Source organism: Xenopus tropicalis, chromosome 3 (assembly GCF_000004195.4).
Source record: "Xenopus tropicalis strain Nigerian chromosome 3, UCB_Xtro_10.0, whole genome shotgun sequence".
Classification (NCBI taxonomy): Eukaryota; Metazoa; Chordata; class Amphibia; order Anura; family Pipidae; genus Xenopus; species Xenopus tropicalis.
In genome coordinates, this window is record NC_030679.2 from 145,085,547 (window position 1) to 145,112,523 (window position 26,977).

At 41.5% G+C, this 26,977-nt stretch overlaps 25 non-coding genes across 25 annotated transcripts; 7 read left to right on the top strand and 18 right to left on the bottom strand.

Annotated features, from left to right (window-relative positions):
- Positions 1-880: 880 nt before the first annotated feature.
- Positions 881-954, bottom strand: trnat-ugu. The gene has a single exon. It is a non-coding gene; the product is annotated as a tRNA-Thr (tRNA).
- A 621-nt stretch (positions 955-1,575) lies between these two features.
- trnal-uaa lies at positions 1,576-1,658 on the top strand. The gene has a single exon. It is a non-coding gene; the product is annotated as a tRNA-Leu (tRNA).
- A 1,368-nt stretch (positions 1,659-3,026) lies between these two features.
- trnas-gcu lies at positions 3,027-3,108 on the bottom strand. The gene has a single exon. It is a non-coding gene; the product is annotated as a tRNA-Ser (tRNA).
- Positions 3,109-4,705: 1,597 nt separating this feature from the next.
- On the bottom strand, positions 4,706-4,779 carry trnat-ugu. Its single transcript has one exon. It is a non-coding gene; the product is annotated as a tRNA-Thr (tRNA).
- Positions 4,780-5,400: 621 nt separating this feature from the next.
- On the top strand, positions 5,401-5,483 carry trnal-uaa. The gene has a single exon. It is a non-coding gene; the product is annotated as a tRNA-Leu (tRNA).
- A 1,376-nt stretch (positions 5,484-6,859) lies between these two features.
- trnas-gcu lies at positions 6,860-6,941 on the bottom strand. The gene has a single exon. It is a non-coding gene; the product is annotated as a tRNA-Ser (tRNA).
- An 873-nt stretch (positions 6,942-7,814) lies between these two features.
- On the bottom strand, positions 7,815-7,888 carry trnat-agu. Its single transcript has one exon. It is a non-coding gene; the product is annotated as a tRNA-Thr (tRNA).
- Positions 7,889-8,538: 650 nt separating this feature from the next.
- On the bottom strand, positions 8,539-8,612 carry trnat-ugu. Its single transcript has one exon. It is a non-coding gene; the product is annotated as a tRNA-Thr (tRNA).
- A 607-nt stretch (positions 8,613-9,219) lies between these two features.
- On the top strand, positions 9,220-9,302 carry trnal-uaa. The gene has a single exon. It is a non-coding gene; the product is annotated as a tRNA-Leu (tRNA).
- Positions 9,303-10,678: 1,376 nt separating this feature from the next.
- On the bottom strand, positions 10,679-10,760 carry trnas-gcu. Its single transcript has one exon. It is a non-coding gene; the product is annotated as a tRNA-Ser (tRNA).
- Positions 10,761-11,633: 873 nt separating this feature from the next.
- Positions 11,634-11,707, bottom strand: trnat-agu. The gene has a single exon. It is a non-coding gene; the product is annotated as a tRNA-Thr (tRNA).
- A 650-nt stretch (positions 11,708-12,357) lies between these two features.
- On the bottom strand, positions 12,358-12,431 carry trnat-ugu. The gene has a single exon. It is a non-coding gene; the product is annotated as a tRNA-Thr (tRNA).
- Positions 12,432-13,052: 621 nt separating this feature from the next.
- On the top strand, positions 13,053-13,135 carry trnal-uaa. The gene has a single exon. It is a non-coding gene; the product is annotated as a tRNA-Leu (tRNA).
- A 1,376-nt stretch (positions 13,136-14,511) lies between these two features.
- Positions 14,512-14,593, bottom strand: trnas-gcu. The gene has a single exon. It is a non-coding gene; the product is annotated as a tRNA-Ser (tRNA).
- An 869-nt stretch (positions 14,594-15,462) lies between these two features.
- On the bottom strand, positions 15,463-15,536 carry trnat-agu. Its single transcript has one exon. It is a non-coding gene; the product is annotated as a tRNA-Thr (tRNA).
- A 650-nt stretch (positions 15,537-16,186) lies between these two features.
- trnat-ugu lies at positions 16,187-16,260 on the bottom strand. Its single transcript has one exon. It is a non-coding gene; the product is annotated as a tRNA-Thr (tRNA).
- Positions 16,261-16,881: 621 nt separating this feature from the next.
- trnal-uaa lies at positions 16,882-16,964 on the top strand. Its single transcript has one exon. It is a non-coding gene; the product is annotated as a tRNA-Leu (tRNA).
- Positions 16,965-18,259: 1,295 nt separating this feature from the next.
- trnas-gcu lies at positions 18,260-18,341 on the bottom strand. The gene has a single exon. It is a non-coding gene; the product is annotated as a tRNA-Ser (tRNA).
- Positions 18,342-19,226: 885 nt separating this feature from the next.
- On the bottom strand, positions 19,227-19,300 carry trnat-agu. Its single transcript has one exon. It is a non-coding gene; the product is annotated as a tRNA-Thr (tRNA).
- Positions 19,301-19,950: 650 nt separating this feature from the next.
- trnat-ugu lies at positions 19,951-20,024 on the bottom strand. The gene has a single exon. It is a non-coding gene; the product is annotated as a tRNA-Thr (tRNA).
- A 622-nt stretch (positions 20,025-20,646) lies between these two features.
- Positions 20,647-20,729, top strand: trnal-uaa. Its single transcript has one exon. It is a non-coding gene; the product is annotated as a tRNA-Leu (tRNA).
- A 1,133-nt stretch (positions 20,730-21,862) lies between these two features.
- trnas-gcu lies at positions 21,863-21,944 on the bottom strand. Its single transcript has one exon. It is a non-coding gene; the product is annotated as a tRNA-Ser (tRNA).
- Positions 21,945-22,805: 861 nt separating this feature from the next.
- trnat-agu lies at positions 22,806-22,879 on the bottom strand. The gene has a single exon. It is a non-coding gene; the product is annotated as a tRNA-Thr (tRNA).
- Positions 22,880-23,529: 650 nt separating this feature from the next.
- trnat-ugu lies at positions 23,530-23,603 on the bottom strand. Its single transcript has one exon. It is a non-coding gene; the product is annotated as a tRNA-Thr (tRNA).
- Positions 23,604-24,224: 621 nt separating this feature from the next.
- Positions 24,225-24,307, top strand: trnal-uaa. Its single transcript has one exon. It is a non-coding gene; the product is annotated as a tRNA-Leu (tRNA).
- The last annotated feature ends 2,670 nt before the right edge of the window (positions 24,308-26,977 follow it).

Consider the following 26,977-nt stretch of genomic DNA (forward strand, 5'->3'; position numbering starts at 1 on the left):
AGAAGAGCCGCAACTCTTTCTAGTTCAGCTCACAGCAAAGCTAATTGGCTATCCCTATGGACTATTCAGTTGGCCATCCAGTAGGCCATCCAGTAATTGCCATGTTTACCCGTAATTGGACTACCTCAAACAGAATGGAATCTTATAGATGAAAATGAGGCACTGCTGAGATTCGAACTCAGGATCTCCTGTTTACTAGACAGGCGCTTTAACAACTAAGCCACAGCACCAGACTACAGCCTCTGTCAAGGGCATAAAAATAAAAAATGGGCACATGCAGAAGATTGCACCAAGATCAGGATTATTGGGCAAGTATTACTTGCTGTTAAACTCTCGAGATATCTGTTAGACAGGTGGATAATTAAGAAGAAGAAGGCCTTGATTGAAACATATTTGTCAGCTCTGCATTAAAACTCATGACAAATTCTTGATTCAGGTGTGAGCCTTGCTCCTTGGCAGGCGTGAGCAGCGCTCATTAGCAAAACCAAATCAACAACCTGAACACATCCTTTATTACCAAGGAATTTCCCCCCAACGCACATGTTTTACCTCCAACCACCAATACCTTTCGTCCCCAGTCTGTAGCTTGAAGCTCAGTAAGCCTAGCTACTTTGCAATCTTGACAGGAACATTATTCGGGCTAAGCATGAAAAGATGTGTCTAATTGACCCAAGACACAGTTCCACACTTTGATAGGAAGCGGCCGTTGCTTGGTTGGTAGGCATACACTTGCCAGGAGACTGACATCTGCATGTAAAACAGGCTGGGAGTTTTCAAAGGAACGAGGTTTTAACGGGAAGATACGTTCAGAGAACAGACATGGGCAAGAGAGCCAAAGGCACGCTCTAGCCATTCCCTGCAAGCTTTAAAGGAAGAAGGCAGGCACTGCTGAGAGTCGAACTCAGGATCTCCTGTTTACAAGACAGGCGCTTTAACCAACTAAGCCACAGCGCCAACCAGTTGGGGCTGATCCTGTGGACAGAAAGAGAAATAAGCACACTGATGCCCCATTCCGCAACTTCTTTCTCCCTTGCCTGTAAATTCAGTGAGCTACAAGTGTGCACCTTTCTACAAGGTCAGCTAAAAGCTCATTCCCCTCCTCTGAAATGAGTAACTAGGGCCGAGTATGGGGAGCCTGTGGCACTGCAGCTTTATGTTATTTGGTATAGTATGCATGTCGTTTTAGTTTGACTCCTTTCTTTTGCCTACCATACCGACATCATCTTTTCAAAGGCATGCTAGTGAGAGAAATTGCACACAGGCGGGAAGCTCGTACTTCCAAGTTTAAGGTTGACGGAAACAAAGAGAGCAAGGCACTGATGAGAGCTGAACTCAGGACCTCCTGTTTACTAGACAGGCACTTTAAACAACTAAGCCACAGCGCCACATGATTTTTGGTGGAGCCTTCCAAAGGGAATCAAAAAGTAGTTTTTATATTATAACTCTGACATTTTTTTTTAGTTACAACACTAACTCATTGGATATTAACACTGCTGACAAGGGTGTGATCCACATATCCCGGCACCTATTCATGGAACCAATCTACTGTGTCTGAGTCTCTCCTTTCATCGTATAACCAGGATGGCCGAGTGGTTAAGGCGTTGGACTTAAGATCCAATGGATGTATATCCGCGTGGGTTCAAACCCCACTCCTGGTAAATGTTTTTCAAGTCTCAAATATAAGACTCCCCACTTGGGCAATTGTGCATAATCACCTGCTTCAGTGCAAATGCCTTTAAGCAAAGTTGCCATGCTACATACCAAGAACTTTATTACAATACAAAACTCATCAGCCACAAGCAGCCTGGACTGGCAATCTGTGGGTTCAGGCAAATGCCAGGGGCGCTGTAAGGTGCCACAGACAGTCACTGTTTTTTGGGCTGGGGGGGCTGTTTGTGCCTCTGGGTACCGGCCATTAGTGCTAAAAAATGAAGGGAAATGAATACAAATTCATAGCTTACTAATGCTCCAATCGCCAATGAGGCCAACTTTCACAGTACTTGACCATTCAGCCTTTTGGTTAGATGACTTCCAGGTTGGCCTGTGTATGTAATATGGGATTTCTGCATTAAAGATGTCAAGAAAATGGAGGCACTGCTGAGAACCAAACTAAGGATGTGTAGTGTATGAGAGAGGCAGCTTAAACAACCGAGCCACAGCACCAACTGGTGTGTGAGGTATTCTGGTTGTTTTTTGAGTGAACCTCAAACATACAGGAAACATCTGAAGAACCTTGGTCAAAGATCTCTCACAAGAGAGAATTTTGGTCAATAGATTTCCTATTTAATAGGTGGAATCAACCAAGTTAAAGATCTCAAAAGATACAGGAAACATGTGAAGAAGGTTGGTCAATAGATTTCCTAATTAATAGGTTAAATCAACCAAGTTAAAGATCTCACAAGATACAGGAAAAATCTGAAGAATTTTGGTCAATAGATTTCCTAATTAATAGGTGGAATCAACCAAGTTAAAGATCTCACAAGATACAGGAAACATTTGAAAAAGGTTGGTCAATAGATTTCCTAATTAATAGGTGGAATCAACCAAGTTAAAAATCTCACAAGATACAGGAAACATCTGAAGAAGGTTGGTCAATAGATTTCCTAATTAATAGGTTAAATCAACCAAGTTAAAGATCTCACAAGGTATAGGAAACATCTGAAGAAGGTTGGTCAATAGATTTCCTAATCAATAGATGGAATCAATCAAATCATAGATCTCACAAAATGCTATAAAGCAATACATGGTGCATTCTTCACTGTAACTTCTTTTTATAGTAGCCCATCAGTTCCACTCATAGTGATAGGATCTGGGTTACATTGTCTTTAGCTTATAGAGAAGTACTACAGGTATTAACTGATTTCAATGTCACTGTCCACAGCTCTTCCTTACTTTGGCTCAGATCAGGTAATTGGGGCTGTGTACGGACAATATAGATGCATAGCGTTCCACAAGCAACTTGATGAACTTTTCTGAAAGGTAACGGACTACAGTATTGAACATATTCACTACATGAAAACTTCTACCGACGAGGATGGGATTCGAACCCACGCGTGCTGAGCACAATGGATTAGCAGTCCATCGCCTTAACCACTCGGCCACCTCGTCCATTGGACATGCGAGGTCCCCTTTGTTTTCTGTTTTTAAGGGACAGTATACATCCATTTTCAATATTAGCTTAATGAGTAGGACTTGTGCTGAATATACTTTTTGCCTATTGTTGTAATTAAGGAAATATCTATGGTTTCTGTTTTTTCTGCCACTAAACAAGAATATGAAGCCAGTTTCACTTTAGCACTTCCTGCCACTTCCTACCAATTCAAAAGAACATAAAAGGATCTGATAAAACTAATTATCAGTCCACAGAGAAGCCCATGATAATGAGTTCCTGAAAGGCTACTACGTAGAGAAGAGAGGGTTTTTTTGTTATAAAAATATCTGAACAATTTGCCCTGTTTATATAGAAGAGGGGGGTAAGGTCAGTGAAAATAGCCTAATTTTAAAATGAATGTATAATAACGGTAATAAAAAATAAAGTAATAGTCATTTTAATTACAAGTCCCATTTAAATTCACAAAAAACACACAATTTTCTTTACACAAGCCATTTTTTGTCAAGTACTACTTTATTTTCACAATCACTATTACTCAGTCGAAAGAAGGTGTCAGCTGCAAAGAAGGGAGGGGAATATCCATCCCATAGCATTGGTAGTCTAATCATGTACATAACAAGGACCAAACATGGAGTAGCTTCAATAGGAAAAAAGTGAGATCAACAAAAGCCTCATTCATTGCCAGGGAGTATACTGCCCACGTTTGGAAGTGAGAAGAGCCGCAACTCTTTCTAGTTCAGCTCACAGCAAAGCTAATTGGCTATCCCTATGGACTATTCGGTTGGCCATCCTGTAGGCCATCCAGTAATTGCCATGTTTACCCGTAATTGGACTACCTCAAACAGAATGGAATCTTATAGATGAAAATGAGGCACTGCTGAGATTCGAACTCAGGATCTTCTGTTTACTAGACAGGCGCTTTAACCAACTAAGCCACAGTGCCAGACTACAGCCTCTGTCAAGGGCATAAAAATAAAAAATGGGCACATGCAGAAGATTGCACCAAGATCAGGATTATTGGGCAAGTATTACTTGCTGTTAAACTCTCGAGATATCTGTTAGACAGGTGGATAATTAAGAAGAAGAAGGCCTTGATTGAAACATATTTGTCAGCTCTGCATTAAAACTCATGACAAATTCTTGATTCAGGTGTGAGCCTTGCTCCTTGGCAGGCGTGAGCAGCGCTCATTAGCAAAACCAAATCAACAACCTGAACACATCCTTTATTACCAAGGAATTTCCCCCCAACGCACATGTTTTACCTCCAACCACCAATACCTTTCGTCCCCAGTCTGTAGCTTGAAGCTCAGTAAGCCTAGCTACTTTGCAATCTTGACAGGAACATTATTCGGGCTAAGCATGAAAAGATGTGTCTAATTGACCCAAGACACAGTTCCACACTTTGATAGGAAGCGGCCGTTGCTTGGTTGGTAGGCATACACTTGCCAGGAGACTGACATCTGCATGTAAAACAGGCTGGGAGTTTTCAGAGGAACCATGCTTTAACGGGCAGATAAGTTCAGAGAACAGACATGGGCAAGAGAGCCAAAGGCACGCTCTAGCTATTCCCCGCAAGCTTTAAAGGAAGGAGGCAGGCACTGCTGAGAGTCGAACTCAGGATCTCCTGTTTACAAGACAGGCGCTTTAACCAACTAAGCCACAGCGCCAACCGGTTGGGGCTGATCCTGTGGACAGAAAGAGAAATAAGCACACTGATGCCCCATTCCGCAACTTCTTTCTCCCTTGCCTGTAAATTCAGTGAGCTACAAGTGTGCACCTTTCTACAAGGTCAGCTAAAAGCTCATTCCCCTCCTCTGAAATGAGTAACTAGGGCCGAGTATGGGGAGCCTGTGGCACTGCAGCTTTATGTTATTTGGTATAGTATGCATGTCGTTTTAGTTTGACTCCTTTCTTTTGCCTACCATACCGACATCATCTTTTCAAAGGCATGCTAGTGAGAGAAATTGCACACAGGCGGGAAGCTCGTACTTCCAAGTTTAAGGTTGACGGAAACAAAGAGAGCAAGGCACTGATGAGAGCTGAACTCAGGACCTCCTGTTTACTAGACAGGCACTTTAAACAACTAAGCCACAGCGCCACATGATTTTTGGTGGAGCCTTCCAAAGGGAATCAAAAAGTAGTTTTTATATTATAACTCTGACATTTTTTTTTAGTTACAACACTAACTCATTGGATAATAACACTGCTGACAAGGGTGTGATCCACATATCCCGGCACCTATTCATGGAACCAATCTACTGTGGCTGAGTCTCTCCTTTCATCGTATAACCAGGATGGCCGAGTGGTTAAGGCGTTGGACTTAAGATCCAATGGATGTATATCCGCGTGGGTTCAAACCCCACTCCTGGTAAATGTTTTTCAAGTCTCAAATATAAGACTCCCCACTTGGGCAATTGTGCATAATCACCTGCTTCAGTGCAAATGCCTTTAAGCAAAGTTGCCATGCTACATACCAAGAACTTTATTACAATACAAAACTCATCAGCCACAAGCAGCCTGGACTGGCAATCTGTGGGTTCAGGCAAATGCCAGGGGGGCTGTAAGGTGCCACAGACAGTCACTGTTTTTTGGGCTGGGGGGGCTGTTTGTGCCTCTGGGTACCGGCCATTAGTGCTAAAAAATGAAGGGAAATGAATACAAATTCATAGCTTACTAATGCTCCAATCGCCAATGAGGCCAACTTTCACAGTACTTGACCATTCAGCCTTTTGGTTAGATGGTCAGATGACTTCCAGGTTGGCCTGTGTATGTAATATGGGATTTCTGCATTAAAGATGTCAAGAAAATGGAGGCACTGCTGAGAACCAAACTAAGGATGTGTAGTGTATGAGAGAGGCAGCTTAAACAACCGAGCCACAGCACCAACTGGTGTGTGAGGTATTCTGGTTGTTTTTTGAGTGAACCTCAAACATACAGGAAACATCTGAAGAACCTTGGTCAAAGATCTCTCACAAGAGAGAATTTTGGTCAATAGATTTCCTATTTAATAGGTGGAATCAACCAAGTTAAAGATCTCAAAAGATACAGGAAACATGTGAAGAAGGTTGGTCAATAGATTTCCTAATTAATAGGTTAAATCAACCAAGTTAAAGATCTCACAAGATACAGGAAAAATCTGAAGAATTTTGGTCAATAGATTTCCTAATTAATAGGTGGAATCAACCAAGTTAAAGATCTCACAAGATACAGGAAACATTTGAAAAAGGTTGGTCAATAGATTTCCTAATTAATAGGTGGAATCAACCAAGTTAAAAATCTCACAAGATACAGGAAACATCTGAAGAAGGTTGGTCAATAGATTTCCTAATTAATAGGTTAAATCAACCAAGTTAAAGATCTCACAAGATATAGGAAACATCTGAAGAAGGTTGGTCAATAGATTTCCTAATCAATAGATGGAATCAATCAAATCATAGATCTCACAAAATGCTATAAAGCAATACATGGTGCATTCTTCACTGTAACTTGTTTTTATAGTAGCCCATCAGTTCCACTCATAGTGATAGGATCTGGGTTACATTGTCTTTAGCTTATAGAGAAGTACTACAGGTATTAACTGATTTAAATGTCACTGTCCACAGCTCTTCCTTACTTTGGCTCAGATCAGGTAATTGGGGCTGTGTACGGACAATATAAATGCATAGCGTTCCACAAGCAACTTGATGAACTTTTCTGAAAGGTAACGGACTACAGTATTGAACATATTCACTACATGAAAACTTCTACCGATGAGGATGGGACTCGAACCCACGCGTGCTGAGCACAATGGATTAGCAGTCCATCGCCTTAACCACTCGGCCACCTCGTCCATTGGACATGCGAGGTCCCCTTTGTTTTCTGTTTTTAAGGGACAGTATACATCCATTTTCAATATTAGCTTAATGAGTAGGACTTGTGCTGAATATACTTTTTGCCTATTGTTGTAATTAAGGAAATATCTATGGTTTCTGTTTTTTCTGCCACTAAACAAGAATATGAAGCCAGTTTCACTTTAGCACTTCCTGCCACTTCCTACCAATTCAAAAGAACATAAAAGGATCTGATAAAACTAATTATCAGTCCACAGAGAAGCCCATGATAATGAGTTCCTGAAAGGCTACTACGTAGAGAAGAGAGGGTTTTTTTGTTATAAAAATATCTGAACAATTTGCCCTGTTTATATAGAAGAGGGGGGTAAGGTCAGTGAAAATAGCCTAATTTTAAAATGAATGTATAATAACGGTAATAAAAAATAAAGTAATAGTCATTTTAATTACAAGTCCCATTTAAATTCACAAAAAACACACAATTTTCTTTACACAAGCCATTTTTTGTCAAGTACTACTTTATTTTCACAATCACTATTACTCAGTCGAAAGAAGGTGTCAGCTGCAAAGAAGGGAGGGGAATATCCATCCCATAGCATTGGTAGTCTAATCATGTACATAACAAGGACCAAACATGGAGTAGCTTCAATAGGAAAAAAGTGAGATCAACAAAAGCCTCATTCATTGCCAGGGAGTATACTGCCCACGTTTGGAAGTGAGAAGAGCCGCAACTCTTTCTAGTTCAGCTCACAGCAAAGCTAATTGGCTATCCCTATGGACTATTCAGTTGGCCATCCAGTAGGCCATCCAGTAATTGCCATGTTTACCCGTAATTGGACTACCTCAAACAGAATGGAATCTTATAGATGAAAATGAGGCACTGCTGAGATTCGAACTCAGGATCTCCTGTTTACTAGACAGGCGCTTTAACCAACTAAGCCACAGCGCCAGACTACAGCCTCTGTCAAGGGCATAAAAATAAAAAATGGGCACATGCAGAAGATTGCACCAAGATCAGGATTATTGGGCAAGTATTACTTGCTGTTAAACTCTCGAGATATCTGTTAGACAGGTGGATAATTAAGAAGAAGAAGGCCTTGATTGAAACATATTTGTCAGCTCTGCATTAAAACCCATGACAAATTCTTGATTCAAGTGTGAGCCTTGCTCCTTGGCAGGCGTGAGCAGCGCTCATTAGCAAAACCAAATCAACAACCTGAACACATCCTTTATTACCAAGGAATTTCCCCCCAACGCACATGTTTTACCTCCAACCACCAATACCTTTCGTCCCCAGTCTGTAGCTTGAAGCTCAGTAAGCCTAGCTACTTTGCAATCTTGACAGGAACATTATTCGGGCTAAGCATGAAAAGATGTGTCTAATTGACCCAAGACACAGTTCCACACTTTGATAGGAAGCGGCCGTTGCTTGGTTGGTAGGCATACACTTGCCAGGAGACTGACATCTGCATGTAAAACAGGCTGGGAGTTTTCAAAGGAACGAGGTTTTAACGGGAAGATACGTTCAGAGAACAGACATGGGCAAGAGAGCCAAAGGCACGCTCTAGCCATTCCCCGCAAGCTTTAAAGGAAGAAGGTAGGCACTGCTGAGAGTCGAACTCAGGATCTCCTGTTTACAAGACAGGCGCTTTAACCAACTAAGCCACAGCGCTGATCCTGTGGACAGAAAGAGAAATAAGCACACTGATGCCCCATTCCGCAACTTCTTTCTCCCTTGCCTGTAAATTCAGTGAGCTACAAGTGTGCACCTTTCTACAAGGTCAGCTAAAAGCTCATTCCCCTCCTCTGAAATGAGTAACTAGGGCCGAGTATGGGGAGCCTGTGGCACTGCAGCTTTATGTTATTTGGTATAGTATGCATGTCGTTTTAGTTTGACTCCTTTCTTTTGCCTACCATACCGACATCATCTTTTCAAAGGCATGCTAGTGAGAGAAATTGCACACAGGCGGGAAGCTCGTACTTCCAAGTTTAAGGTTGACGGAAACAAAGAGAGCAAGGCACTGATGAGAGCTGAACTCAGGACCTCCTGTTTACTAGACAGGCACTTTAAACAACTAAGCCACAGCGCCACATGATTTTTGGTGGAGCCTTCCAAAGGGAATCAAAAAGTAGTTTTTATATTATAACTCTGACATTTTTTTTTAGTTACAACACTAACTCATTGGATAATAACACTGCTGACAAGGGTGTGATCCACATATCCCGGCACCTATTCATGGAACCAATCTACTGTGGCTGAGTCTCTCCTTTCATCGTATAACCAGGATGGCCGAGTGGTTAAGGCGTTGGACTTAAGATCCAATGGATGTATATCCGCGTGGGTTCAAACCCCACTCCTGGTAAATGTTTTTCAAGTCTCAAATATAAGACTCCCCACTTGGGCAATTGTGCATAATCACCTGCTTCAGTGCAAATGCCTTTAAGCAAAGTTGCCATGCTACATACCAAGAACTTTATTACAATACAAAACTCATCAGCCACAAGCAGCCTGGACTGGCAATCTGTGGGTTCAGGCAAATGCCAGGGGGGCTGTAAGGTGCCACAGACAGTCACTGTTTTTTGGGCTGGGGGGGCTGTTTGTGCCTCTGGGTACCGGCCATTAGTGCTAAAAAATGAAGGGAAATGAATACAAATTCATAGCTTACTAATGCTCCAATCGCCAATGAGGCCAACTTTCACAGTACTTGACCATTCAGCCTTTTGGTTAGATGGTCAGATGACTTCCAGGTTGGCCTGTGTATGTAATATGGGATTTCTGCATTAAAGATGTCAAGAAAATGGAGGCACTGCTGAGAACCAAACTAAGGATGTGTAGTGTATGAGAGAGGCAGCTTAAACAACCGAGCCACAGCACCAACTGGTGTGTGAGGTATTCTGGTTGTTTTTTGAGTGAACCTCAAACATACAGGAAACATCTGAAGAACCTTGGTCAAAGATCTCTCACAAGAGAGAATTTTGGTCAATAGATTTCCTATTTAATAGGTGGAATCAACCAAGTTAAAGATCTCAAAAGATACAGGAAACATGTGAAGAAGGTTGGTCAATAGATTTCCTAATTAATAGGTTAAATCAACCAAGTTAAAGATCTCACAAGATACAGGAAAAATCTGAAGAATTTTGGTCAATAGATTTCCTAATTAATAGGTGGAATCAACCAAGTTAAAGATCTCACAAGATACAGGAAACATTTGAAAAAGGTTGGTCAATAGATTTCCTAATTAATAGGTGGAATCAACCAAGTTAAAAATCTCACAAGATACAGGAAACATCTGAAGAAGGTTGGTCAATAGATTTCCTAATTAATAGGTTAAATCAACCAAGTTAAAGATCTCACAAGATATAGGAAACATCTGAAGAAGGTTGGTCAATAGATTTCCTAATCAATAGATGGAATCAATCAAATCATAGATCTCACAAAATGCTATAAAGCAATACATGGTGCATTCTTCACTGTAACTTCTTTTTATAGTAGCCCATCAGTTCCACTCATAGTGATAGGATCTGGGTTACATTGTCTTTAGCTTATAGAGAAGTACTACAGGTATTAACTGATTTCAATGTCACTGTCCACAGCTCTTCCTTACTTTGGCTCAGATCAGGTAATTGGGGCTGTGTACGGACAATATAGATGCATAGCGTTCCACAAGCAACTTGATGAACTTTTCTGAAAGGTAACGGACTACAGTATTGAACATATTCACTACATGAAAACTTCTACCGACGAGGATGGGATTCGAACCCACGCGTGCTGAGCACAATGGATTAGCAGTCCATCGCCTTAACCACTCGGCCACCTCGTCCATTGGACATGCGAGGTCCCCTTTGTTTTCTGTTTTTAAGGGACAGTATACATCCATTTTCAATATTAGCTTAATGAGTAGGACTTGTGCTGAATATACTTTTTGCCTATTGTTGTAATTAAGGAAATATCTATGGTTTCTGTTTTTTCTGCCACTAAACAAGAATATGAAGCCAGTTTCACTTTAGCACTTCCTGCCACTTCCTACCAATTCAAAAGAACATAAAAGGATCTGATAAAACTAATTATCAGTCCACAGAGAAGCCCATGATAATGAGTTCCTGAAAGGCTACTACGTAGAGAAGAGAGGGTTTTTTTGTTATAAAAATATCTGAACAATTTGCCCTGTTTATATAGAAGAGGGGGGTAAGGTCAGTGAAAATAGCCTAATTTTAAAATGAATGTATAATAACGGTAATAAAAAATAAAGTAATAGTCATTTTAATTACAAGTCCCATTTAAATTCACAAAAAACACACAATTTTCTTTACACAAGCCATTTTTTGTCAAGTACTACTTTATTTTCACAATCACTATTACTCAGTCGAAAGAAGGTGTCAGCTGCAAAGAAGGGAGGGGAATATCCATCCCATAGCATTGGTAGTCTAATCATGTACATAACAAGGACCAAACATGGAGTAGCTTCAATAGGAAAAAAGTGAGATCAACAAAAGCCTCATTCATTGCCAGGGAGTATACTGCCCACGTTTGGAAGTGAGAAGAGCCGCAACTCTTTCTAGTTCAGCTCACAGCAAAGCTAATTGGCTATCCCTATGGACTATTCAGTTGGCCATCCAGTAGGCCATCCAGTAATTGCCATGTTTACCTGTAATTGGACTACCTCAAACAGAATGGAATCTTATAGATGAAAATGAGGCACTGCTGAGATTCGAACTCAGGATCTCCTGTTTACTAGACAGGCGCTTTAACCAACTAAGCCACAGCGCCAGAATACAGCCTCTGTCAAGGACATAAAAATAAAAAATGGGCACATGCAGAAGATTGCACCAAGATCAGGATTATTGGGCAAGTATTACTTGCTGTTAAACTCTCGAGATATCTGTTAGACAGGTGGATAATTAAGAAGAAGAAGGCCTTGATTGAAACATATTTGTCAGCTCTGCATTAAAACTCATGACAAATTCTTGATTCAGGTGTGAGCCTTGCTCTTTGGCAGGCGTGAGCAGCGCTCATTAGCAAAACCAAATCAACAACCTGAAAACATCCTTTATTACCAAGGAATTTCCCCCCAACGCACATGTTTTACCTCCAACCACCAATACCTTTCGTCCCCAGTCTGTAGCTTGAAGCTCAGTAAGCCTAGCTACTTTGCAATCTTGACAGGAACATTATTCGGGCTAAGCATGAAAAGATGTGTCTAATTGACCCAAGACACAGTTCCACACTTTGATAGGAAGCGGCCGTTGCTTGGTTGGTAGGCATACACTTGCCAGGAGACTGACATCTGCATGTAAAAGAGGCTGGGAGTTTTCAAAGGAACGAGGTTTTAACGGGAAGATACGTTCAGAGAACAGACATGGGCAAGAGAGCCAAAGGCACGCTCTAGCCATTCCCTGCAAGCTTTAAAGGAAGAAGGCAGGCACTGCTGAGAGTCGAACTCAGGATCTCCTGTTTACAAGACAGGCGCTTTAACCAACTAAGCCACAGCGCCAACCGGTTGGGGCTGACCCTGTGGACAGAAAGAGAAATAAGCACACTGATGCCCCATTCCGCAACTTCTTTCTCCCTTGCCTGTAAATTCAGTGAGCTACAAGTGTGCACCTTTCTACAAGGTCAGCTAAAAGCTCATTCCCCTCCTCTGAAATGAGTAACTAGGGCCGAGTATGGGGAGCCTGTGGCACTGCAGCTTTATGTTATTTGGTATAGTATGCATGTCATTTTAGTTTGACTCCTTTCTTTTGCCTACCATACCGACATCATCTTTTCAAAGGCATGCTAGTGAGAGAAATTGCACACAGGCGGGAAGCTCGTACTTCCAAGTTTAAGGTTGACGGAAACAAAGAGAGCAAGGCACTGATGAGAGCTGAACTCAGGACCTCCTGTTTACTAGACAGGCACTTTAAACAACTAAGCCACAGCGCCACATGATTTTTGGTGGAGCCTTCCAAAGGGAATCAAAAAGTAGTTTTTATATTATAACTCTGACATTTTTTTTTAGTTACAACACTAACTCATTGGATAATAACACTGCTGACAAGGGTGTGATCCACATATCCCGGCACCTATTCATGGAACCAATCTACTGTGGCTGAGTCTCTCCTTTCATCGTATAACCAGGATGGCCGAGTGGTTAAGGCGTTGGACTTAAGATCCAATGGATGTATATCCGCGTGGGTTCAAACCCCACTCCTGGTAAATGTTTTTCAAGTCTCAAATATAAGACTCCCCACTTGGGCAATTGTGCATAATCACCTGCTTCAGTGCAAATGCCTTTAAGCAAAGTTGCCATGCTACATACCAAGAACTTTATTACAATACAAAACTCATCAGCCACAAGCAGCCTGGACTGGCAATCTGTGGGTTCAGGCAAATGCCAGGGGGGCTGTAAGGTGCCACAGACAGTCACTGTTTTTTGGGCTGGGGGGGCTGTTTGTGCCTCTGGGTACCGGCCATTAGTGCTAAAAAATGAAGGGAAATGAATACAAATTCATAGCTTACTAATGCTCCAATCGCCAATGAGGCCAACTTTCACAGTACTTGACCATTCAGCCTTTTGGTTAGATGGTCAGATGACTTCCAGGTTGGCCTGTGTATGTAATATGGGATTTCTGCATTAAAGATGTCAAGAAAATGGAGGCACTGCTGAGAACCAAACTAAGGATGTGTAGTGTATGAGAGAGGCAGCTTAAACAACCGAGCCACAGCACCAACTGGTGTGTGAGGTATTCTGGTTGTTTTTTGAGTGAACCTCAAACATACAGGAAACATCTGAAGAACCTTGGTCAAAGATCTCTCACAAGAGAGAATTTTGGTCAATAGATTTCCTATTTAATAGGTGGAATCAACCAAGTTAAAGATCTCAAAAGATACAGGAAACATGTGAAGAAGGTTGGTCAATAGATTTCCTAATTAATAGGTTAAATCAACCAAGTTAAAGATCTCACAAGATACAGGAAAAATCTGAAGAATTTTGGTCAATAGATTTCCTAATTAATAGGTGGAATCAACCAAGTTAAAGATCTCACAAGATACAGGAAACATTTGAAAAAGGTTGGTCAATAGATTTCCTAATTAATAGGTGGAATCAACCAAGTTAAAAATCTCACAAGATACAGGAAACATCTGAAGAAGGTTGGTCAATAGATTTCCTAATTAATAGGTTAAATCAACCAAGTTAAAGATCTCACAAGATATAGGAAACATCTGAAGAAGGTTGGTCAATAGATTTCCTAATCAATAGATGGAATCAATCAAATCATAGATCTCACAAAATGCTATAAAGCAATACATGGTGCATTCTTCACTGTAACTTCTTTTTATAGTAGCCCATCAGTTCCACTCATAGTGATAGGATCTGGGTTACATTGTCTTTAGCTTATAGAGAAGTACTACAGGTATTAACTGATTTCAATGTCACTGTCCACAGCTCTTCCTTACTTTGGCTCAGATCAGGTAATTGGGGCTGTGTACGGACAATATAGATGCATAGCGTTCCACAAGCAACTTGATGAACTTTTCTGAAAGGTAACGGACTACAGTATTGAACATATTCACTACATGAAAACTTCTACCGACGAGGATGGGATTCGAACCCACGCGTGCTGAGCACAATGGATTAGCAGTCCATCGCCTTAACCACTCGGCCACCTCGTCCATTGGACATGCGAGGTCCCCTTTGTTTTCTGTTTTTAAGGGACAGTATACATCCATTTTCAATATTAGCTTAATGAGTAGGACTTGTGCTGAATATACTTTTTGCCTATTGTTGTAATTAAGGAAATATCTATGGTTTCTGTTTTTTCTGCCACTAAACAAGAATATGAAGCCAGTTTCACTTTAGCACTTCCTGCCACTTCCTACAAATTCAAAAGAACATAAAAGGATCTGATAAAACTAATTATCAGTCCACAGAGAAGCCCATGATAATGAGTTCCTGAAAGGCTACTACGTAGAGAAGAGAGGGTTTTTTTGTTATAAAAATATCTGAACAATTTGCCCTGTTTATATAGAAGAGGGGGGTAAGGTCAGTGAAAATAGCCTAATTTTAAAATGAATGTATAATAACGGTAATAAAAAATAAAGTAATAGTCATTTTAATTACAAGTCCCATTTAAATTCACAAAAAACACACAATTTTCTTTACACAAGCCATTTTTTGTCAAGTACTACTTTATTTTCACAATCACAATTACTCGAAAGAAGGTGTCAGCTGCAAAGAAGGGAGGGGAATATCCATCCCATAGCATTGGTAGTCTAATCATGTACATAACAAGGACCAAACATGGAGTAGCTTCAATAGGAAAAAAGTGAGATCAACAAAAGCCTCATTCATTGCCAGGGAGTATACTGCCCACGTTTGGAAGTGAGAAGAGCCGCAACTCTTTCTAGTTCAGCTCACAGCAAAGCTAATTGGCTATCCCTATGGACTATTCAGTTGGCCATCCAGTAGGCCATCCAGTAATTGCCATGTTTACCCGTAATTGGACTACCTCAAACAGAATGGAATCTTATAGATGAAAATGAGGCACTGCTGAGATTCGAACTCAGGATCTCCTGTTTACTAGACAGGCGCTTTAACCAACTAAGCCACAGCGCCAGACTACAGCCTCTGTCAAGGGCATAAAAATAAAAAATGGGCACATGCAGAAGATTGCACCAAGATCAGGATTATTGGGCAAGTATTACTTGCTGTTAAACTCTCGAGATATCTGTTAGACAGGTGGATAATTAAGAAGAAGAAGGCCTTGATTGAAACATATTTGTCAGCTCTGCATTAAAACTCATGACAAATTCTTGATTCAGGTGTGAGCCTTGCTCCTTGGCAGGCGTGAGCAGCGCTCATTAGCAAAACCAAATCAACAACCTGAAAACATCCTTTATTACCAAGGAATTTCCCCCCAACGCACATGTTTTACCTCCAACCACCAATACCTTTCGTCCCCAGTCTGTAGCTTGAAGCTCAGTAAGCCTAGCTACTTTGCAATCTTGACAGGAACATTATTCGGGCTAAGCATGAAAAGATGTGTCTAATTGACCCAAGACACAGTTCCACACTTTGATAGGAAGCGGCCGTTGCTTGGTTGGTAGGCATACACTTGCCAGGAGACTGACATCTGCATGTAAAACAGGCTGGGAGTTTTCAGAGGAACCATGCTTTAACGGGCAGATAAGTTCAGAGAACAGACATGGGCAAGAGAGCCAAAGGCACGCTCTAGCTATTCCCCGCAAGCTTTAAAGGAAGGAGGCAGGCACTGCTGAGAGTCGAACTCAGGATCTCCTGTTTACAAGACAGGCGCTTTAACCAACTAAGCCACAGCGCCAACCGGTTGGGGCTGATCCTGTGGACAGAAAGAGAAATAAGCACACTGATGCCCCATTCCGCAACTTCTTTCTCCCTTGCCTGTAAATTCAGTGAGCTACAAGTGTGCACCTTTCTACAAGGTCAGCTAAAAGCTCATTCCCCTCCTCTGAAATGAGTAACTAGGGCCGAGTATGGGGAGCCTGTGGCACTGCAGCTTTATGTTATTTGGTATAGTATGCATGTCGTTTTAGTTTGACTCCTTTCTTTTGCCTACCATACCGACATCATCTTTTCAAAGGTATGCTAGTGAGAGAAATTGCACACAGGCGGGAAGCTCGTACTTCCAAGTTTAAGGTTGACGGAAACAAAGAGAGCAAGGCACTGATGAGAGCTGAACTCAGGACCTCCTGTTTACTAGACAGGCACTTTAAACAACTAAGCCACAGCGCCACATGATTTTTGGTGGAGCCTTCCAAAGGGAATCAAAAAGTAGTTTTTATATTATAACTCTGACATTTTTTTTTAGTTATAACACTAACTCATTGGATAATAACACTGCTGACAAGGGTGTGATCCACATATCCCGGCACCTATTCATGGAACCAATCTACTGTGGCTGAGTCTCTCCTTTCATCGTATAACCAGGATGGCCGAGTGGTTAAGGCGTTGGACTTAAGATCCAATGGATGTATATCTGCGTGGGTTCAAACCCCACTCCTGGTAAATGTTTTTCAAGTCTCAAATATAAGACTCCCCACTTGGGCAATTGTGCATAATCACCTGCTTCAGTGCAAATGCCTTTAAGCAAAGTTGCCATGCTACATACCAAGAACTTTATTACAATACAAAACTCATCAGCCACAAGCAGCCTGGACTGGCAATCTGTGGGTTCAGGCAAATGCCAGGGGCGCTGTAAGGTGCCACAGACAGTCACTGTTTTTTGGGCTGGGGGGGCTGTTTGTGCCTCTGGGTACCGGCCATTAGTGCTAAAAAATGAAGGGAAATGAATACAAATTCATAGCTTACTAATGCTCCAATCGCCAATGAGGCCAACTTTCACAGTACTTGACCATTCAGCCTTTTGGTTAGATGGTCAGATGACTTCCAGGTTGGCCTGTGTATGTAATATGGGATTTCTGCATTAAAGATGTCAAGAAAATGGAGGCACTGCTGAGAACCAAACTAAGGATGTGTAGTGTATGAGAGAGGCAGCTTAAACAACCGAGCCACAGCACCAACTGGTGTGTGAGGTATTCTGGTTGTTTTTTGAGTGAACCTCAAACATACAGGAAACATCTGAAGAACCTTGGTCAAAGATCTCTCACAAGAGAGAATTTTGGTCAATAGATTTCCTATTTAATAGGTGGAATCAACCAAGTTAAAGATCTCAAAAGATACAGGAAACATGTGAAGAAGGTTGGTCAATAGATTTCCTAATTAATAGGTTAAATCAACCAAGTTAAAGATCTCACAAGATACAGGAAAAATCTGAAGAATTTTGGTCAATAGATTTCCTAATTAATAGGTGGAATCAACCAAGTTAAAGATCTCACAAGATACAGGAAACATTTGAAAAAGGTTGGTCAATAGATTTCCTAATTAATAGGTGGAATCAACCAAGTTAAAAATCTCACAAGATACAGGAAACATCTGAAGAAGGTTGGTCAATAGATTTCCTAATCAATAGATGGAATCAATCAAATCATAGATCTCACAAAATGCTATAAAGCAATACATGGTGCATTCTTCACTGTAACTTCTTTTTATAGTAGCCCATCAGTTCCACTCATAGTGATAGGATCTGGGTTACATTGTCTTTAGCTTATAGAGAAGTACTACAGGTATTAACTGATTTCAATGTCACTGTCCACAGCTCTTCCTTACTTTGGCTCAGATCAGGTAATTGGGGCTGTGTACGGACAATATAAATGCATAGCGTTCCACAAGCAACTTGATGAACTTTTCTGAAAGGTAACGGACTACAGTATTGAACATATTCACTACATGAAAACTTCTACCGATGAGGATGGGATTCGAACCCACGCGTGCTGAGCACAATGGATTAGCAGTCCATCGCCTTAACCACTCGGCCACCTCGTCCATTGGACATGCGAGGTCCCCTTTGTTTTCTGTTTTTAAGGGACAGTATACATCCATTTTCAATATTAGCTTAATGAGTAGGACTTGTGCTGAATATACTTTTTGCCTATTGTTGTAATTAAGGAAATATCTATGGTTTCTGTTTTTTCTGCCACTAAACAAGAATATGAAGCCAGTTTCACTTTAGCACTTCCTGCCACTTCCTACCAATTCAAAAGAACATAAAAGGATCTGATAAAACTAATTATCAGTCCACAGAGAAGCCCATGATAATGAGTTCCTGAAAGGCTACTACGTAGAGAAGAGAGGGTTTTTTTGTTATAAAAATATCTGAACAATTTGCCCTGTTTATATAGAAGAGGGGGGTAAGGTCAGTGAAAATAGCCTAATTTTAAAATGAATGTATAATAACGGTAATAAAAAATAAAGTAATAGTCATTTTAATTACAAGTCCCATTTAAATTCACAAAAAACACACAATTTTCTTTACACAAGATATTTTTTGTCAAGTACTACTTTATTTTCACAATCACTATTACTCAGTCGAAAGAAGGTGTCAGCTGCAAAGAAGGGAGGGGAATATCCATCCCATAGCATTGGTAGTCTAATCATGTACATAACAAGGACCAAACATGGAGTAGCTTCAATAGGAAAAAAGTGAGATCAACAAAAGCCTCATTCATTGCCAGGGAGTATACTGCCCACGTTTGGAAGTGAGAAGAGCCGCAACTCTTTCTAGTTCAGCTCACAGCAAAGCTAATTGGCTATCCCTATGGACTATTCAGTTGGCCATCCAGTAGGCCATCCAGTAGGCCATCCAGTAATTGCCATGTTTACCCGTAATTGGACTACCTCAAACAGAATGGAATCTTATAGATGAAAACGAGGCACTGCTGAGATTCGAACTCAGGATCTCCTGTTTACTAGACAGGCGCTTTAACCAACTAAGCCACAGCGCCAGACTACAGCCTCTGTCAAGGGCATAAAAATAAAAAATGGGCACATGCAGAAGATTGCACCAAGATCAGGATTATTGGGCAAGTATTACTTGCTGTTAAACTCTCGAGATATCTGTTAGACAGGTGGATAATTAAGAAGAAGAAGGCCTTGATTGAAACATATTTGTCAGCTCTGCATTAAAACTCATGACAAATTCTTGATTCAGGTGTGAGCCTTGCTCCTTGGCAGGCGTGAGCAGCGCTCATTAGCAAAACCAAATCAACAACCTGAACACATCCTTTATTACCAAGGAATTTCCCCCCAACGCACATGTTTTACCTCCAACCACCAATACCTTTCGTCCCCAGTCTGTAGCTTGAAGCTCAGTAAGCCTAGCTACTTTGCAATCTTGACAGGAACATTATTCGGGCTAAGCATGAAAAGATGTGTCTAATTGACCCAAGACACAGTTCCACACTTTGATAGGAAGCGGCCGTTGCTTGGTTGGTAGGCATACACTTGCCAGGAGACTGACATCTGCATGTAAAACAGGCTGGGAGTTTTCAGAGGAACCATGCTTTAACGGGCAGATAAGTTCAGAGAACAGACATGGGCAAGAGAGCCAAAGGCACGCTCTAGCTATTCCCCGCAAGCTTTAAAGGAAGAAGGCAGGCACTGCTGAGAGTCGAACTCAGGATCTCCTGTTTACAAGACAGGCGCTTTAACCAACTAAGCCACAGCGCCAACCAGTTGGGGCTGATCCTGTGGACAGAAAGAGAAATAAGCACACTGATGCCCCATTCCGCAACTTCTTTCTGCCTTGCCTGTAAATTCAGTGAGCTACAAGTGTGCACCTTTCTACAAGGTCAGCTAAAAGCTCATTCCCCTCCTCTGAAATGAGTAACTAGGGCCGAGTATGGGGAGCCTGTGGCACTGCAGCTTTATGTTATTTGGTATAGTATGCATGTCGTTTTAGTTTGACTCCTTTCTTTTGCCTACCATACCGACATCATCTTTTCAAAGGCATGCTAGTGAGAGAAATTGCACACAGGCGGGAAGCTCGTACTTCCAAGTTTAAGGTTGACGGAAACAAAGAGAGCAAGGCACTGATGAGAGCTGAACTCAGAACCTCCTGTTTACTAGACAGGCACTTTAAACAACTAAGCCACAGCGCCACAAGATTTTTGGTGGAGCCTTCCAAAGGGAATCAAAAAGTAGTTTTTATATTATAACTCTGACGTTTTTTTTTTAGTTACAACACTAACTCATTGGATAATAACACTGCTGACAAGGGTGTGATCCACATATCCCGGCACCTATTCATGTGACCAATCTACTGTGGCTGAGTCTCTCCTCACATCGTATAACCAGGATGGCCGAGTGGTTAAGGCGTTGGACTTAAGATCCAATGGATGTATATCCGCGTGGGTTCAAACCCCACTCCTGGTAAATGTTTTTCAAGTCTCAAATATAAGACTCCCCACTTGGGCAATTGTGCATAATCACCTGCTTCAGTGCAAATGCCTTTAAGCAAAGTTGCCATGCTACATACCAAGAACTTTATTACAATACAAAACTCATCAGCCACAAGCAGCCTGGACTGGCAATCTGTGGGTTCAGGCAAATGCCAGGGGCGCTGTAAGGTGCCACAGACAGTCACTGTTTTTTGGGCTGGGGGGGCTGTTTGTGCCTCTGGGTACCGGCCATTAGTGCTAAAAAATGAAGGGAAATGAATACAAATTCATAGCTTACTAATGCTCCAATCGCCAATGAGGCCAACTTTCACAGTACTTGACCATTCAGCCTTTTGGTTAGATGGTCAGATGACTTCCAGGTTGGCCTGTGTATGTAATATGGGATTTCTGCATTAAAGATGTCAAGAAAATGGAGGCACTGCTGAGAACCAAACTAAGGATGTGTAGTGTATGAGAGAGGCAGCTTAAACAACCGAGCCACAGCACCAACTGGTGTGTGAGGTATTCTGGTTGTTTTTTGAGTGAACCTCAAACATACAGGAAACATCTGAAGAACCTTGGTCAAAGATCTCTCACAAGAGAGAATTTTGGTCAATAGATTTCCTAATTAATAGGTGGAATCAACCAAGTTAAAAATCTCACAAGATACAGGAAACATCTGAAGAAGGTTGGTCAATAGATTTCCTAATTAATAGGTTAAATCAACCAAGTTAAAGATCTCACAAGATATAGGAAACATCTGAAGAAGGTTGGTCAATAGATTTCCTAATCAATAGATGGAATCAATCAAATCATAGATCTCACAAAATGCTATAAAGCAATACATGGTGCATTCTTCACTGTAACTTCTTTTTATAGTAGCCCATCAGTTCCACTCATAGTGATAGGATCTGGGTTACATTGTCTTTAGCTTATAGAGAAGTACTACAGGTATTAACTGATTTCAATGTCACTGTCCACAGCTCTTCCTTACTTTGGCTCAGATCAGGTAATTGGGGCTGTGTACGGACAATATAGATGCATAGCGTTCCACAAGCAACTTGATGAACTTTTCTGAAAGGTAACGGACTACAGTTTTGAACATATTCACTACATGAAAACTTCTACCGACGAGGATGGGATTCGAACCCACGCGTGCTGAGCACAATGGATTAGCAGTCCATCGCCTTAACCACTCGGCCACCTCGTCCATTGGACATGCGAGGTGCCCTTTGTTTTCTGTTTTTAAGGGACAGTATACATCCATTTTCAATATTAGCTTAATGAGTAGGACTTGTGCTGAATATACTTTTTGCCTATTGTTGTAATTAAGGAAATATCTATGGTTTCTGTTTTCTCTGCCACTAAACAAGAATATCAAGCCAGTTTCACTTTAGCACTTCCTGCCACTTCCTACCAATTCAAAAGAACATAAAAGGATCTGATAAAACTAATTATCAGTCCACAGAGAAGCCCATGATAATGAGTTCCTGAAAGGCTACTACGTAGAGAAGAGAGGGTTTTTTTGTTATAAAAATATCTGAACAATTTGCCCTGTTTATATAGAAGAGGGGGGTAAGGTCAGTGAAAATAGCCTAATTTTAAAATGAATGTATAATAACGGTAATAAAAAATAAAGTAATAGTCATTTTAATTACAAGTCCCATTTAAATTCACAAAAAACACACAATTTTCTTTACACAAGCCATTTTTTGTCAAGTACTACTTTATTTTCACAATCACTATTACTCAGTCGAAAGAAGGTGTCAGCTGCAAAGAAGGGAGGGGAATATCCATCCCATAGCATTGGTATTCTAATCATGTACATAACAAGGACCAAACATGGAGTAGCTTCAATAGGAAAAAAGTGAGATCAACAAAAGCCTCATTCATTGCCAGGGAGTATACTGCCCACGTTTGGAAGTGAGAAGAGCCGCAACTCTTTCTAGTTCAGCTCACAGCAAAGCTAATTGGCTATCCCTATGGACTATTCAGTTGGCCATCCAGTAATTGCCATGTTTACCCGTAATTGGACTACCTCAAACAGAATGGAATCTTATAGATGAAAATGAGGCACTGCTGAGATTCGAACTCAGGATCTCCTGTTTACTAGACAGGCGCTTTAACCAACTAAGCCACAGCGCCAGACTACAGCCTCTGTCAAGGGCATAAAAATAAAAAATGGGCACATGCAGAAGATTGCACCAAGATCAGGATTATTGGGCAAGTATTACTTGCTGTTAAACTCTCGAGATATCTGTTAGACAGGTGGATAATTAAGAAGAAGAAGGCCTTGATTGAAACATATTTGTCAGCTCTGCATTAAAACTCATGACAAATTCTTGATTCAGGTGTGAGCCTTGCTCCTTGGTAGGCGTGAGCAGCGCTCATTAGCAAAACCAAATCAACAACCTGAACACATCCTTTATTACCAAGGAATTTCCCCCCAACGCACATGTTTTACCTCCAACCACCAATACCTTTCGTCCCCAGTCTGTAGCTTGAAGCTCAGTAAGCCTAGCTACTTTGCAATCTTGACAGGAACATTATTCGGGCTAAGCATGAAAAGATGTGTCTAATTGACCCAAGACACAGTTCCACACTTTGATAGGAAGCGGCCGTTGCTTGGTTGGTAGGCATACACTTGCCAGGAGACTGACATCTGCATGTAAAACAGGCTGGGAGTTTTCAGAGGAACCATGCTTTAATGGGCAGATACGTTCAGAGAACAGACATGGGCAAGAGAGCCAAAGGCATGCTCTAGCTATTCCCCGCAAGCTTTAAAGGAAGAAGGCAGGCATTGCTGAGAGTCGAACTCAGGATCTCCTGTTTACAAGACAGGCGCTTTAACCAACTAAGCCACAGCGCCAACCGGTTGGGGCTGATCCTGTGGACAGAAAGAGAAATAAGCACACTGATGCCCCATTCCGCAACTTCTTTCTCCCTTGCCTGTAAATTCAGTGAGCTACAAGTGTGCACCTTTCTACAAGGTCAGCTAAAAGCTCATTCCCCTCCTCTGAAATGAGTAACTAGGGCCGAGTATGGGGAGCCTGTGGCACTGCAGCTTTATGTTATTTGGTATAGTATGCATGTCGTTTTAGTTTGACTCCTTTCTTTTGCCTACCATACCGACATCATCTTTTCAAAGGCATGCTAGTGAGAGAAATTGCACACAGGCGGGAAGCTCGTACTTCCAAGTTTAAGGTTAACGGAAACAAAGAGAGCAAGGCACTGCTGAGAGCTGAACTCAGGACCTCCTGTTTACGAGACAGGCACTTTAAATAACTAAGCCACAGCGCCACATGATTTTTGGTGGAGCCTTCCAAAGGGAATCAAAAAGTAGTTTTTATATTATAACTCTGACATTTTTTTTTAGTTACAACACTAACTCATTGGATAATAACACTGCTGACAAGGGTGTGATCCACATATCCCGGCACCTATTCATGGAACCAATCTACTGTGGCTGAGTCTCTCCTTTCATCGTATAACCAGGATGGCCGTGTGGTTAAGGCGTTGGACTTAAGATCCAATGGATGTATATCCGCGTGGGTTCAAACCCCACTCCTGGTAAATGTTTTTCAAGTCTCAAATATAAGACTCCCCACTTGGGCAATTGTGCATAATCACCTGCTTCAGTGCAAATGCCTTTAAGCAAAGTTGCCATGCTACATACCAAGAACTTTATTACAATACAAAACTCATCAGCCACAAGCAGCCTGGACTGGCAATCTGTGGGTTCAGGCAAATGCCAGGGGGGCTGTAAGGTGCCACAGACAGTCACTGTTTTTTGGGCTGGGGGGGCTGTTTGTTCCTCTGGGTACCGGCCATTAGTGCTAAAAAATGAAGGGAAATGAATACAAATTCATAGCTTACTAATGCTCCAATCGCCAATGTGGCCAACTTTCACAGTACTTGACCATTCAGCCTTTTGGTTAGATGGTCAGATGACTTCCAGGTTGGCCTGTGTATGTAATATGGGATTTCTGCATTAAAGATGTCAAGAAAATGGAGGCACTGCTGAGAACCAAACTAAAGATGTGTAGTGTATGAGAGAGGCAGCTTAAACAACCGAGCCACAGCACCAACTGGTGTGTGAGGTATTCTGGTTGTTTTTTGAGTGAACCTCAAACATACAGGAAACATCTGAAGAACCTTGGTCAAAGATCTCTCACAAGAGAGAATTTTGGTCAATAGATTTCCTATTTAATAGGTGGAATCAACCAAGTTAAAGATCTCAAAAGATACAGGAAACATGTGAAGAAGGTTGGTCAATAGATTTCCTAATTAGTAAATTTATACTTACCATAATTTACTTTTCCCTTAGTCCCTTCGGCAGCACAATGAGATATATTTGTCTTTCCTGCCATGTAGGACAAGTGAGAGAAGAGTTAATTTTTTACCCCACCCATAAATAGGAGTTGCCCAGGCCCAAATGCAGTGTTTTTTTGTTTCTAGTAACCACACATGACAATGCTTAAGTAATTTAATAGGGAGGGATAAATTTGCTGCCGAAGGGACTAAGGGAAAAGTAAATTACGGTAAGTATAAATTTACTAATTCCCTTACGTCCCATACGGCAGCACAATGAGAAGTAGCAAGTAATAAGGGAGGGTAATCTTCATAACGCCTTCTGCAGAACCTTACTGCCATAGGAGGCTTCCTGAGAGGCTGAGATGTCTACCCTGTAGTGTTGAATGAATGTATTTGGACTGCTCCAAGTCGCTGCTCTACATATTTGATCTATAGAGACTTTGGCTGCTTCAGCCCAGGAGGTAGACATCTTCCTGGTAGAATGTGCCTTGATCTGAAAGGGTGGATTGAGGTCATCTTTAATGTAGGCCATCTGGATAGTCTCCTTTATCCACCGGGCTAAGGATGGTTTTGAGGCTTTAATACCTTTGTTCTTCCCTGCGAAACTAATGAAAAGATTTTCATCTTTCCTAAAGTCTTCCGTGCACTTTAGATAACTCTTGAGGATCCTTCCCACATCTAACAGTGCAAGTTGAGAATTCCCACTCTGAGCCTCTTGAATTGCTGGCAAAATTATTTCCTGATTAACATTAAAGGCATTAACCACTTTAGGTTTAAAGTTTGGAAGGGTCTTCAAAACCACATGATCCGGGAAAAAGGTCAAGTATGGTTCCCTGATTGACAAGGCTTGGATCTCCCCAATCCTTTTGGCCGAAGTTATGGCTATTAGAAAAAGGGTCTTGAAGGACAAACATTTAATTGAAGACTCTTCCAGAGGTTCATAAGGAGATTCACATAACTTGTTTAGCACCAGAGGTAAATCCCAAGACAAGGAAGGTTGAAGAATCCTGGGTCGAATTTTAGAAATGGCCCTGATAAATCTTTTCACAAGGGGAAGAGTAGAAAGAGATTGGTTGAAAAGAACTGATAAAGCTGAAATCTGTGCCTTAATAGTGTTGACCGCTAATCCTTTGTCAAATCCCTCCTGAAGGAATTTTAACAACACAGGTAGTGAATGATGGATATGAGAAACCTTACGCCTCCTGCACCAGTCCTTGAAAATCTTCCAGACTCTAGTGTAGGCTTTATTGGTGGAAACTTTCCTGGACTGCATAAGGATATTAACCACCTCAGGAGAAAGTCCCTGAACCTCTAGAACGGACCTGTCAGTCTCCATGCTGTCATCTGTAGTCTGGAGAGTTGTTGGCACATAAGATGTCCTTGAGTCAGAAGCGCTGGGAAGTGAGGGAGAATCCAATACTGTCCCCTGGACATTGACATTAATAGGGAAAACCAACTCCTCCGAGGCCAGAATGGAGCTATGATGATAGTTTGCACCTGCTCCGCCCGGATCTTCTGCAATACTCTGGGAATCATAGGTATTGGAGGAAAAATTTAGATAAGTTGAAACTGCCACGTGATCGACATTGCATCTATGAAGTTCGGCTGATCGGATCTGTTTAGTGAACAAAACGTCCTCACCTTGCGATTCTTCCTGGTAGCCATAAGATCTATCTCTGGCATCCCCCAGCGTTCTGTTATCTTCAAGAATATCTTCTGATCCAGAGACCACTCCCCAGGAATAACTCTCTTCCTGCTCAACTGATCTGCCAGAACATTGTCTTCTCCTTTTATGTGGATTGCCCTCAGTCGAGGAATGTAATTCTCCGCCCAGCTCAAAATTTTGAAGACCTCCTGATTCAGGATGGGAACTCTGGTTCCTCCCTGTCTGTTCAGGTAGGCTACTGTTGTAGAGTTGTCTGAGAGAAC